The sequence below is a fragment of the Drosophila tropicalis genome, unplaced genomic scaffold, assembly GCF_018151085.1.
Source record: "Drosophila tropicalis isolate 14030-0801.00 unplaced genomic scaffold, ASM1815108v1 contig_845, whole genome shotgun sequence".
NCBI lineage: Eukaryota > Metazoa > Arthropoda > Insecta > Diptera > Drosophilidae > Drosophila > Drosophila tropicalis.
The window spans coordinates 9,095,407-9,109,543 of NW_027173338.1; the positions used below are offsets into that span (position 1 = coordinate 9,095,407).

Genomic DNA, 14,137 nt, shown 5'->3' on the forward strand with positions numbered 1-14,137 from the left:
CTTGCCTATACATACATATATATATATAGTATATGTATATATACTACGTGTTGCACGCCATTGCCACTGCCACTGCCGCCGATGGTCGCTAGTCGCTTTAATTGCCACACGCATGACAGTTTTTAGAAGCCTTCAGTTAGTCGTTCGTCCCTAGGATATAAGAACGCGGGTGTTTTTAATGGGTTAAACAAAAATGCGCTAATTGGTTGCGTTAGCTGGAAGAAAGAAACACAAAAGCAAACACCACGAGTTGGCGACAGAGAGAAAGAAAGAGAGAGAAGGAGAGATGGAAGAAGTGCAGGAAGAGTAGTGAAGCTTGAGAAAAATTAGGCCACAGCTATAACATTCTTTAGATAAAGAAAGTTGAAACATATGGAACTAAGTTCTGAAGTCATAATTGGCGAAAGGATTTTTTTGGATTTTAGGACTTCACATACATATGTATTGTGCCATACCACTTCTTTAACCCTATAACTAGTTGGGAATTATAACTTCTGGCAGCAAAATGCTTAGCTTAGTTAACGATTTGGCAAAGTAAAAACTTTTAATACCCTTCATTACACTAAACGCTTAGTTTCCCAAGAAGAAAAAAAAAAACTATGTAAATTGTTCAATTTCGCTTCCCTCTCATTTTACATTTTTGCAGCTACGTCGCTCTAAATTTTGTATTATTTTGCCGTTTTTTGATTAAATTGATATATAGCCGCCACCCCCGCCCCACGTTTTGTGACTCTTTTATTATTAAAACAGTTTCATGTCTCGCTGCGAGTGCAATGAACCGACGATTGTGGGCACGTGTCCTGGCAATTGACACGCAAACGCTATAGCAAACGAAATGTCCAATTATATAATATATGTAAATACATACATATATAAATACAAATGTATAAAGGTACTTACAACTATATACCTAGAATAATATTGTATGCACAATATAATTATCAGAGTCAAGTTAATAACAGAATCCGACAGCAGAAAAATTAACACAATTAAAATAAAATATATATATTTTTTTATTTAATTCATCTATTAAATGTTTATTTCGTTAAACAGTCAATGCATTTGGTATTGTTTTATTTATCCTCGCTCTTTCACCATATGCGGGGCGTATACGTAATCAATACACACACACAGACCTGACAGCTCACGTCAAACTCAGTTGACAATCAATATGCCAACAAAGGCAATGAATGAGAATTGTGTGAGCATAACAGAGACGACACCTCCATATGACGGCGAAAACCAAACACTCAACCAATTCATTCATTTGTATTATCTCTCACCTGTATTTTTTACATACATACCTAACCAGCACCTCCAATATTCTCTATTCTCTCTAGGGTGTTCTTCTTCTCATCGCTTACTTTGTCTTTTTGTTGGTCTTTTTTCGCTCTCTCTCTCTCTCTCTTTGATTTGGTTGCTGTGTTTATACCCCGCTTTTTTCTGTTTTAAGAAGTATATTAGGATCCTGTGCTCCTTATTGAGGTAGAACTGTTTGGGAACAATTTAGACACCCAAAAAGGATAGGTCAATTCACAATATACTAATAATTTGAAAAGGATCAATTTCAATATCGATATCGGACATGGTTTTCGATATCAATTACCTCAATAATGCAATGTCATCGGTAATCATCTCTTTAGATCTATGTTATCGATATTTAACAAACCTACTGAATATAGGGTATTGAAAAGATCTCTGTCTTTGCCTAATGAATTTTAATTTTAATTTATTGACTTTTCTGCTATCTTCCCCTAACTATTGCTATCTCTCTTTGTTTTGCCTCTCAGTCAGTTATTTGTGTTAACTTTTTCTGTCATTTCATTTTGCTCACCCATTCTACTTATTGGCTTACACATTTCGTATGCAAAATTGATGCGCTTCCAAATTGAATTAATTCATTTTAATTTTGTACAACACACGCACAAATATAAAGACCTGCACAAATACATATATACATCTCTTGTCTCTGTACATTGTCTACGAAAAAAAAAAATTAATATTTGCATTTTTCTTTTCTATTTGCAGGTGAGTCCGCAAAATGCCAATACAAATTTGGGTGCATGGGGGGCTTTTGTGATGTTGGTAAGTTTGACATTTTATTTGCGAATGATATATTTTAAAATTGTCAACGACTTAAGATTCAGGCGTTTACAGTCAGTCGGATAGACCCATGGAATAATAATGCATCTTTTCATTTATGTTGAAAGAATTAGCCGATATGTACATTTTGTAAATTCAAGAAAACTAGTACACAAGTTGACTTTTCAATTTAAAACTTTACTTTACTGGAAACGATCTTTTATTATGGTTCTTTACTTAATCCATTTTATCCTCCTTAGTAATTGAAGCACCTTGTTTGCTCAACATTCTCAAGTCTTAAGGCAAAGTAGAGTTGCCAAATATCATTAGAAAATTAATTTAACGTTTACCAACACTGACTTCCGAATCTTTAGATTAGCTTAAATAGCAAGTAATTGTAGCAAAGGTTTTAATAGGATTAATTAGCCCAAGATTGGTCTGTTCTTTGTGAAACTCAGCTGATAAATTGCTACAAGCAATAAAGATAACTGTTTACACTTAAAAGATACCCCATAAAACAAAAAGACGAGCAGCAAAATAATGATGATAAAAAACCAAGAGAAACGGAAAAAAATAGGCAAAATAAGTTACAAAAAAAAGATTTTCAAATATATGTATCAAACTGTGTGACATGTGCTAACAAAGCAGGCCGAGATTTTCAGAGAAGTTAAGGGGGGAGGGCGGCGGTCCGGTGGGTAGCAAAACAAACCATTTGAGTGTAGAGTGCATTAAACTGCGCCCAAGTCAAACACACACACACACACTAAAAACTTGGTGAAGCGCAATGGGTAAAAAGGTGATGAACATGGGGCAGAGGAGTAGAAGGAGGCGATGCATGAGAATGAGGTAGAGAAGCTAGCACAGTTTGCTGACAAGCAGTGCTGCCTAAAACAAATGACTCCAACTTGTATATAACGTCAAGCTTTAACCATGCTCAATACTTGAAAAGCACAATTCAAATATCTCATACCTGTTCCCGCAATTTTTTCTATAGGAGTAATAATCTTGTGTGATATTTTATTGTATTTGTGTATTTGGTTCATTTGGGATATGTAATTAGAATGAAATTAAAGTGAAAGTAACTCACATCCAAAGAGGTTTGCAAATATCACTCGCCACAGATTGTTCCATCAAAGGGTTACAGGGTTCCTATAAGAGAGATTTAAGGAAATTCGTATAAAAAATGTTCATTAGTTCACTATTTATCGATAAAGATCTTTTTCGATTAAGGGATGACCCAACTTAAACGTTTATAGGTGCAGATCTTTACCGATTAACCATGCAGATCCTTAGTTTAGGGATATTTCTTGCATGAAATGTGTCTGACCAATAAACTTGTAATTTCACTTTAATTTTAAACCCGTTTTAATTATTTATAAGTTGAATAACAATTTATTTTCAAAGATATGAAAATAATTCACGGTCAATTTGCCATCACTGGCGGGGCTAGCCTCCGTTTGGTACAAGTATTTCGTTCGACTCAATCTCTATGCGATGATGACAGCAAAGTCGAGTAGCTTCAACCAAACGACGATGACGACGACGGCGGCGACGAAGCTGAGGATGATGATGATGGGTGGATAAGAAGAGTGAAGGGGGAGAATACAAGTTGGAGGAGAAGAAGAAAAAGACGATGGCGGCAAAAAATCCAATCCACTGGCGGATTTGCGAAAAGCTAAAGCTATGTACATATGTTTGTATTACATATGTATAGACATGTGTATGTGTATCAGTTGAAAATCCAGCACATGCACGTTCATGTGAGCATATATTTATATATATATCTGTACATATATATCTCTATATAGCTGAAAACAATAATAAATCTCAGCAGCGGCGCAGAAATCATAAAAAAAAACTAAAGTAACAAAGGCAGGCCCCCATAAAAAAAGCGAAACGAACAAAATAAAATAACAAAAAGAGAGAGAGAGAGAGAAAAAGAGAGATGAAAAAAATGAAATTGAACAAGTCAAACGAAATGAAATAAAATAGTCGGGCAAGCTAGCTAGGTGGTGGTACACCTTCTATCGTCCCTGCCCCTCTCCTCCCGCTAATCTAGCCAACATATTCACCCCTCGTATCGTAAACCAATCGAAACGTATCGAAACGAAGCGAAAGCAAAAACAAGTAGAAGGTAAAGTGTCGCCTTCTGTAGACGATCTCTTTCCGTCATCTGACTCTAAAGTAAGAGATAGACATAAATGAAAAGAGAGCTATAATAATAATAATAATAATACTAATAATAAAAAGTTTCAATAAAAGCAAGAGCAAAAAGCAAAAATAACACAAACACAACAATGACTAATAGCAGCAACAGGCAAAAACGAAAAGATTTCTTTATTATAAAACAATGCACATTATTAGAGAAAGAGAAAGAGAGAGAGAGAGACAGAGAGAGAGAAAAAAGGAGAGCACAACGACCTTCCTTAGAGGCATTTGTGCTCAATAGATGGTATTCCTTAGACAGTTTGTAGGAAAATACTTTAGTGTCATCATAAAGTTCTAATGTCCTGAAACGGATGGAGTAGCCTCGATATAATTGTGTGGTTTATGGCTTAAACCAAGACCAAACCAAGAAACAAACGAAATTAAACGTAGACTACTTTTGTATAGGTAATCCGACTAAACTTATACCTTGGCTCTAATTATGTTGTGCCATAAGTACAGAATGATATACACAATAAGAAAATGGTTATTTCCATTATTTGTATCCTTGGCCAAAATCTTATTGTTAAGCATATGTTCTTTGTAAGCATCGATGTTTAAAGTAAATTGTTCTCCCATGTTTTACCTTAAGCTAAGTAAAAGCATTCGGTGAATGGTTTTTACAATTGTGCTACCTTAACTCTGTAGTAGATAATATTATCATAAATGCTGCCACAAAAGATTGTTCGTTCTGTAGCTTATTTTCAAAGTTTAATATTAGTATACTTTTCAATTGTTATATGCTCATATGTATGCTCTACATACATATGTATGTATATGTATATTAAAAGGCCAGGCAAAAATGCGAAAATCATGCTCCCCAGTCATTCGCTTTCCATGGGTGAAGAGAAGAAGGATGAGAAGAGCAGAAGTCGAGTCGAGTCAGTCAGTCAGTCAGTTCGTCGTCGGCGCACTTTGTAAATTTGCAACATTACAAAACAACAAAACAAAACAAAAAATAAAAAAAAAAGAAAAAGCATTCGTTGCCTGCTGTACCACGAGGGCAAAAATACACAAATACAAAATGCAGCTAACAAACACTTACACACACACACACACCGCACATTTACTTTACATGCAAGTTTATATGTAGTAGATTCGAGTTCTATATAAACGTTTGTTTGTTTGTTTGTTTGTATGCAAGTATATAGATATGGCCCAACTCATTTAGTCCCAGCATCATCATCGTCATCAGCAGCAACAAAGTTTGCCATTTACACCGTACTACAGAGTATATACACACGCCAAAGTCCACTGAATTGCATCCAATATGCAGAGAGATAGATAAAGGGGGAGAGAGAGAAGGACTAGTGGACGTTAGAGGGGAGAATTGGTATAGGTATGGGGTAGGTGAGACTTATAATTATAGTCGTTGTGTATTTGCTAATGGGGTTGACGGTTTGTTGGGCGTGGCAATTAAAGCACCTTGTTCAAGTGCTGCGATTTTAGGCCTTTACTACCTACAGCAGCAGCAGCAGCAGCAGGGACAACAAAATGTCTAATGCAACTGAAAGTGCCCAAAGGTAAAGGAATGGGTTGAATTAAATCGTGAGTGTCACTCCCCTCTGTATATTGCATATGATGCATTCATCCATCTCTAGCATTTGCATATGCATCTAAAAGGGATTTCAATTTCAACTAATAAATTATGCAAAATTTAAATAATGTGACTAGTCCGAAATACAAAATATATGTATTTGTATCTACAAATGGGGTTCTGAAACCCCAAAGAATATTTCTTCTTTGGAGTGAGGGAAGTAAAACATTAGCAAACAAAATTTATGTCAAAAGTTTCTCGATTTCTTTCAGTTGATTTTGTTAATGAACATGTCAATGGCCTAGCACGTTATCAGGAAGGAAAGGAAGAGGAAGACCATAGGCATTATTGTCAAAATTCGTATTGCCTTTGGATTGATGAATAATTTAATTAAAGTCTTTGAAACCAGCTTAAGAACAAGCCAATCTACAAAAGGCGCTATTTATTAGGTTAAAATTAATAAACCTTTGCTTCACGTTTAATCTGAGAGATCTATAGATATAATATTTTCTATCATTATGGGCATTAATATTCATACAAACTAGATCGCGAATGTACAAACAGATATGTGCATAAAAATGTATGTATATATCCTTGGTATGTTGAGAAAACCTTCATTGACAAAAGTCAATTCCCTGCAGTGTAGCTTTTAACTTGATGAAAGGATCCTGGGGCCTATTGTTCTAGTGCTTGTGTTGTCAATGCGAACACACAAAACAATATGAAAAAGAATACTTTTTTCCCTTTCTCCTCTCCTCCATCCTTTTTTGTACTCACGTTCATACATATGTGGCAAGGGTGGTGGGGTGAATGAGGTATGAAAGAGAGGAACTTTACTACCTCAGCCCGTATTGGTATTCAGAGGGTTAATTCAGACTTTTAGAGCCCTTTTTCTCTCAAACGAGCGATTTTGAGTACATCAATTTGAAGGCAAAAAGAAGAAAAACAAGAAGACTAACACACACAAGTAACTCTTTTATATTCGTTGGATTTTTTCGCCTGTTTACTTATAGCAATCCCAATATCAACTCAATAACCAACAAAAAAAAAAAAAAAAAAAAAAAAAAAAAACAAGAGTGACAAAAAAAATGGACCAGGCCAAAAAAGTTTTAAACAGTTTTCAAGTGAGTTTATGGTATAAAGCAGAAACAGACATTTGCATACAAATATTGAAGAATTTGTGTGTTTGGGTCGTTGTTGCACACTGCGTATACTTGATGTTGTTGCCTTTTAAACTGCAAATTCTGAGAATATTTGATAATTGCTGGACACAGTCAGCACAGTATAGTTATCATCATCATCATTGTAGTCATCATAGTCATAACCATTGTTCCCACTATGGTCAACTTGTCATACTAATTTCATGGCCTGTGTGTTAGTGTGTGTGTGTATGAGTGCGTGTGAATGTGGAGACCTTTTGTCTATGAATGTTGGATACCCAGACAAGAGCAGAGGACTCTGGCAGGGTTCACTGTCCAGTTGAGAGAAGGAATCTACTACGCACTCTGTGGTCGTGTGGGGAGTTTGAGTTGAAGTTGCTGTTAGAGCTTCTATGAAGCTTGACCATGTGTGTCAATGTGGGTTGCCAAGGCAGAAGCTTCCAAGTGAATGAACACACAAAAACACACTGACATTCCCATAGTCCTCCCCACACACAGAGGACAACGGATCGGCCGCAATCTATATATATACAAATAAAGAGTACATAGTTTTCTTGGTAAACCGCCATTTTGAAATAAAATAATAAAAATCAACTCTCAAATCGTTGCCAACACACTTCAGCCTTAGAGTTTGCAAAGAAAACTTACACATATGTTTTTGGAGAAAAGACTTTTGGCAAGCATTTTAACGAACAAAAAAAAAGTTTCCGCTTTAATATGTTTCTTGGCTAGTTTTTCAATAAGCTCAATTTATAAGTTGTAATTTTTAATTTAGCTTTTAACTTAAGATAGATCTTATGGGAAAACTAACTAAGAATCACATTTTTTGAGTTTGGTGAAAACGAAAATGAGTATTTTTAACTAATCTCTCCTTGACACAGAGCGTTGCAAAATCAAAGCCTCCAGAGGGTAAAATTAAGGTAATTTTATCCCTAAAGTATACAATACTAAGTAAAAGAAAGAAACCTTGGACTATAAAGTTGTTACTAAATTGGCCTTAAACATTATTTGCATGAAGTGACAAACAAATTCGAAGAATAACTAATTTGAATTACATTGTCGACTATCTATTGCATACTTCAGGGGGCCAACATTCACTAATTTCACCTCTAAAAGCACTCCCATTAAACCTGTGTAAAATAAGTGCATAGACGGGATAAGGGAGATTTTTGTCAGATTTCTTTAGCATTCAGTTTTCAATCAGGCACATCAATCACCTAGAGCAGTTTTAGCAGAAGGAGATGAAGAATTATTGCCTACCTAAATCAAGGTTAAACGAGGATAACAAAAAATGAAGACAAACTTTGATTTTCTTAAACTGTGTATGGGGCTACGACTTTAAAACTTCCTGTAGCTCGGCCTTCAACTGTGCCCTGGGCGCCATTTTCGATAAGTGCGGCCCTGTTATACAGGCGAAGTTACTTACTTTTATTTCTCCAACATTTCCACAAAAGTTTTTGGTTTAGTTACAGAAAAACTCTTAAAGAAAACGTTGGCTAATTTCATTGATCCCTATATACTCGCCTTTGATGCAGTGGATAGGATACAGGGTGTCTCTAAAAAAAGAGAAAAAAAAACACAAATTCAAATTGGCTGGGCAAACACCTGACCCAACACACACGTTTTGCAACTTGCCCTGGACATAGGCCTAGCTTTTAACCTTATAGCCAGTATTGTGTTGCCGTCTCTTTCGGCCATTCGCAAACACACACACGCACATATACATATACACACAGGGGTCTCCCTATTTCTTCTTCACAATATTTTTTGCAATTTTTTATCGTCAACAAGATTTATGCGGCTTTGTGTCATAATTCTAACGCTCTTTTTCTCTGTCTCTCTAGAGTAAACTTATGTTGAGGGGCAAACATAGACAGAAAGAAGGAGAGATACAGAGAGAGATAGGGAAAGGGAGAGAGCGCGAGAGGTAGAGGTAAGGGAGCAAAAGATGAGAGTCGTAACCACTTCGTATACTCTTTACCCCACTGCCCGGTCTGGTGGCCCCCTCTGGTTGTCATTTGTCCAGTTGTTGTTGTTGTTGTTATTGCGGCTGTCTTTAGGTTATTACATTTGTTGTCGGCCTTTTACAATTTTTGCTTCTTTCTCATGTGTATGTGTGTGTGTGCGTGTGTGTGTGCAACAATGCTGGCCACTGCGCGCCACTAATGCGTTTTCATGTTTCACCTTTTGCACTGTCCAAGAGCTTTGACTTTATGTGCTGTCGGTAATATATAGCCAGGACTCTCTAGTTTGCTATATTACCTTTTTGATCCATCGCCAACTTGAGGATTAAAGGTATACAGAGTGAGTAATACTGGTAGGTAAGTAGTTGCTACATATTACGAAATTATTTCTTATTTAATGCACTTGAGAGATCGTATATTTTTAACAGGCAAGGGGTCAAGGGAAATATGGGTCAATTAGTTGGTGTTGTAAGGAATGCTGTGATAGGCCATGCCAAGTCGTTAGTATATAGGATTCCCACTCAATTCATTCCAATTATAGCTATGTATTGCAAAATATACTTATACCCAATGATTTGTGTTTGGATTTATAAACACACATATGAACATAATTGTAAGAGAAGCTTGAGCTTTAACCTTTTGAATTCTTAGCTTACTTTTAATAAATGAAAAAACAGTAAATGAAAATGATATTGGTTCGTTTTTAACAACTTTAATACTCCCCACATTTTTTGATGTATGAAACAAAACATGAACACAGATCAAGGAAGCAGACTCAGGAAAGGTGAAAAAACTCTTCGAAATTCGGAAGTTTTTAATTAATTTTAGATTTTATTTCGAATCTCCTTAGGCTCAACTAGTAAGTACTCAAATTGGTCGGTTATTAAGAAAAACTCAAAAGTTTTCATAAAGATTACAAAGACTTAGTTGCCAAATGCTTTTAAGGATTAAGTCTTTTTCGAAAACATTTGTATCTCTAATTTCCACATTATATGCATACATATGTACTTTCATTGATGTATGTTCATTCTTACCTCTTGATTTGGCAAAAGTTTACTACAACTTATAATTAATTGAGTCACACACATAATGAATGAGAATGCATCCTGACAATTTTTTCGACATCGTTCAGTCTGTCTTTAGGCCTTTTACAGCTCAATTCGACTTTACCCTTATGTATGTATAATCATAACTTTCATCCCTCACCTCTTTTCTTTTGACAATTATAACAAGTCCAACACATTTAGCACCCAAGCAAAAAGTTCATTTCCAAAAGCGCCGCTAACAAAAATTTCATCAAAATCTGTCACGTACTTGGAAAGAGGACGCTTCATACATAAATACATACAAGCATGTACAGATTAAGGAACGAGAAAGAGAGAGAGAGAGAGAGAGACGAAAACGCCCACACACTTAACCCCATGATGATGTCTGTCTGTCTGCCTGTCTATCTATCTAACTGTCTGCTCTCTCCTTCTCTTTGCTCTCTGTGCTCTGTTGTAAGCTCACATTAATTTTGACAAAAACAATTTCATTTAACGGCATTTCCGGGGCTATGTCGCGAGACAATAACAACAAAACGGAGATCAGCCAAGTCAAGGCTAAAGCTGCAAAAGAGACAACAGACATTCAGATTTTACGATGAGGGGTGTCGGGGAGGGGTTAAAACATTTTAACCAAAAACCAAAACACCATGCGATACAATAAGCAAAACCTGAGGTTACTCTTCTACATCACTCTCTCTCTCTCTCTCTCTTTCCTTCCACGCCGCTAAGTTGACAGACAAGTTAACCAGTCGCATAACTGTATAAGTATGTGGACATCTCTTCAAAAGGGCAACAGCAACAGCAATAGCAACAACCACCACGATTACAAAAGAGACAACGTTTTGGGATGTGCAGCTGGTCAATGTTACTCTGTGTCCCTCTCTCACCCTTCACCCACCCACCCACCTTAGTCCTTCTCTTCTATACTTTAGCGTTGGCATGTTCGTTCTAGTCGTGTCCTAGTCAGAAGGAAACGATGAAGGGGCCCCGCCCCAGTTGATTGTATTGTCATTGTCGAGGCTTTACAGTTGACTTTGCGGGTGTGTATATGTGGATGTGTGTGTGTGTTGTGCATATTAGTTATGATGTATAGAATGATGCATGGGAATTTTCTAGGAGCTTAAAATGCTTGATGAAATAATAGAATCCAAATATGTGTCAACTTTTCTTCACCTCGGTTCAAGAAAGTTGCAGACTATTTTTGTTCGGGTACCTTTTGTCGCTTTACATTCTGAATCAAAATACTCAAAATCAAGATCGACGAACTATTCAACACAATTTTTTACCTAATATTAACATAATTTGTTTAGTTTAGTAGTTTACATCTGGTTAGAAGACCTAAGAAGTTAAGTGTTTTAAAAATTGTTGTTAAGATAACTTCACAATTCATTATTCTTGCACATATAAAAGTAACTTTTTTGGCGGATCTTTAACGATGTTTACTAAATCTATTTTAATCCTACATTTCTTTGAATGAGAACCGAAAAAGTGAAGTTTAAAAGCCAGCTTACAATTTTCTAACCAATAGGATATGTTGTTAGACACATATCTTGGCCAAGAGTTGTTAAAAAATACAGATTAAAGTATTCAAATTTGTCAAAATTTGTATTCAGCAAAATGAATTGTTTTCCTAATATTAAATTAATGGTAAAGGGATGTCTACATATAGAAATATATGAATGGCAGCTGTGAAACAGAAAACTGTTGAATATTACGAAATTTTCTAACCTATTTGAGTCCAAAGATATAGACTATCCCTACCTAATCCTAATCTAAAAGACGTATTATCTTGTCCAGACCAATTTCGTGGTCAACTTATTTTCAAAAAGAATCCTCTATATTCCTGAAATTTATATACTTACTATCTTTAGTATTACCAATCTTTGAGAATCGGTTTTCTGAACTTAGGACTTGTTATACATATATAGTTTTTATATCGACAATTATTTTGGCTACATGTTAAGAACTTTAATTTGAATAGAGGGTATAACAGAAGTCGTACACTGGTAATTGAATGTAAGCTTTTATAGCTTCTGTGTATGTAATATTTGCCATATTTGAAATTCTCATTGTGTTCTCTCTCCTTCTCATTGGTTCTCTTCCTGCTTGTAACGGAAAGTTATGTCTTGCACGCACGTACGATGAAACCCACTCAACCCCTGTTGTTCCCCCTTGGCCCACTTCCTGCCACCCGCCCCGAAATTTGCTCAATATGCCAGTCAGTCACTTGGCCAAAGGAAGCCAGAGGAAAAGGGAACAGTGGTTGGTTGGGTTTAGCAGGGAAGATGAAGATGAAGAAGAAGAAGGGTGAAGGAATTCAAGACGAGACATTTGTTGAAATGATTTTCATATTTTACGCGTGTGCGTGTAAGCAAGAAACAGAAATTGAGAGGATATTTGGTGCGGGAAGAGGTGGGGCATCTGAAATTGAGGATTTTGCCTAGTTATGCTCAAATGACATTTGGGCACTCTCTGGTCGCGCCCACAAATTCAAATTAATGAGGCGTGTCTCACTTATGTTTATGCGCAAATAAGAGAAATATAGAGATATTTCAACGATAGCGACCCAAAGAGAGGGCGAACAAGTGTGAGGAAGGAGTGAATATAATGTTATTTTATATTTATTATTATTTCTATTTTGTGTGTGCTTTGCCATTTTGGTTTATGGCTTCTCTGTTGTGTTTTCGTAAGCTACTTAAATAATTAGTTAATTGATTTGCCACTAGAATGAATGCATTTTATGCAAATTTCATTTGTTTTCCAAAAGAAGATTATATCGGTGGCGGGGGGATGGGCGTTTACCCATTAGTTACGCAAACAGGCCAAATTAGTATGTGGATTGTACATTTACTAACCACCAAAATCGCAATGATTACTTGTAAAGGAAGGGGAGACTTGTGGCTAATATTTGTGTAACTGAAATTTGTTTATTTTGATTAAGTTAAATGCTGAAAAAGGCACATTATATGAAAAATCATGATTCCCGATTTATAGAAATAATTATAGTCTAAAAAATGTTTTACTTAGACAGGGAAGGAGCGAAGCCAAGAACAACCTACTAAATCTCACCTATTGGGACTTCCCATTTACGGTTAATTCCCTTATTTATTTAGCTGCGTTTTGACACTTAATTCCTCAAGAACACTTTGCTTTCGACCCGACCAACTCTCTGTGGTAGCTATGTTTTTTCTTCCCCATGCCACTTCTCCTCTTCTCAATTGCCACAAACAGTTTAACACCGTCTCATCTCGTCATCATCGTTCTTAGTCAGTCAGGCAGTCAGTAGTCGGCGGTCGGGTAGTCCACGGTTGTAATCAACTGCCACTTGAATGCAAAGTTATCCTAAAGGGCAGAAGGGATACAGTGGTTTCATCACCCATCATGGATGATGATGAATGGAATTGCTGTTAATTTTGAACTTCATTAATCTATCAACTAATTCCTTGAACTTTTTCTTTTTATTTATTTTCAGGTGAGTTACGATCTATAACTAAGAAATTAATTAGTAATGGAAACCTTATACGATTTGTGGGTGAGTCTTGAGAGTTTGGTATAAACATTTACAAGCAATGTTGATTATAGGTCAAAAAGAGTATTGTTAAATTCCGACCCACGGTGCATTCATCGTCTTATATACATACATAGATTCTTATTTACGTTTTCTTCCTTTCGTCTGTGTTGTGTGTGCGCTCGTTCACATTAAAAGCTACCCGCTTTTTATTTATGGCCATCAATATTTTATGATGCTCAACTCAACATGGAGAAAAGAATGTGCCTTTGGGCCGGGTAAGCGCGACGGGGGAGGTATATAAGTGGTATTGGTTGGCCGGCCGGCCACCCTAGGAAACCAAGTCACTTAAATAAATATCTTCACTTCCTTCAGTACAAGAAAGCAAAAACCAAAACCCCCTGCTTGCCATCTCCTCCTTACACCGAATGTACTTGAAGAACAAGAAGTCATTAGTAGAACCGACTGAGTAATGCAAAGTGCAACAAGAAGAGGTAAAAATCTTACCAATGAAGCCTATTTTTGGCTAGAAGAAGTGCAAAATGTAAGCATATTACATCTTGTCGGGTAGATCAAAAGCAAATATAGTGTATATACATATAGCGAGTACAACTTAATTTCCTATCTTAGGACTT

At 36.2% G+C, this 14,137-nt stretch overlaps 1 protein-coding gene and 1 long non-coding RNA gene across 8 annotated transcripts in view; both read left to right on the top strand.

The window, feature by feature from the left end:
* Positions 1 to 2,079, top strand: part of LOC137580620 (uncharacterized) — a 29,591-nt gene extending 27,512 nt beyond the window's left edge. For both annotated transcript variants that reach the window (XR_011033024.1, XR_011033023.1), the window contains one exon: positions 2,029 to 2,079. This is a non-coding gene — a long non-coding RNA (uncharacterized lncRNA). The remainder of the gene's footprint in view (positions 1 to 2,028) is intronic.
* lilli (lilliputian) overlaps positions 1 to 14,137 on the top strand; it is a 96,841-nt gene that overhangs the window by 58,866 nt on the left and 23,838 nt on the right. The gene's annotated exons all lie outside the window — the stretch shown is intronic.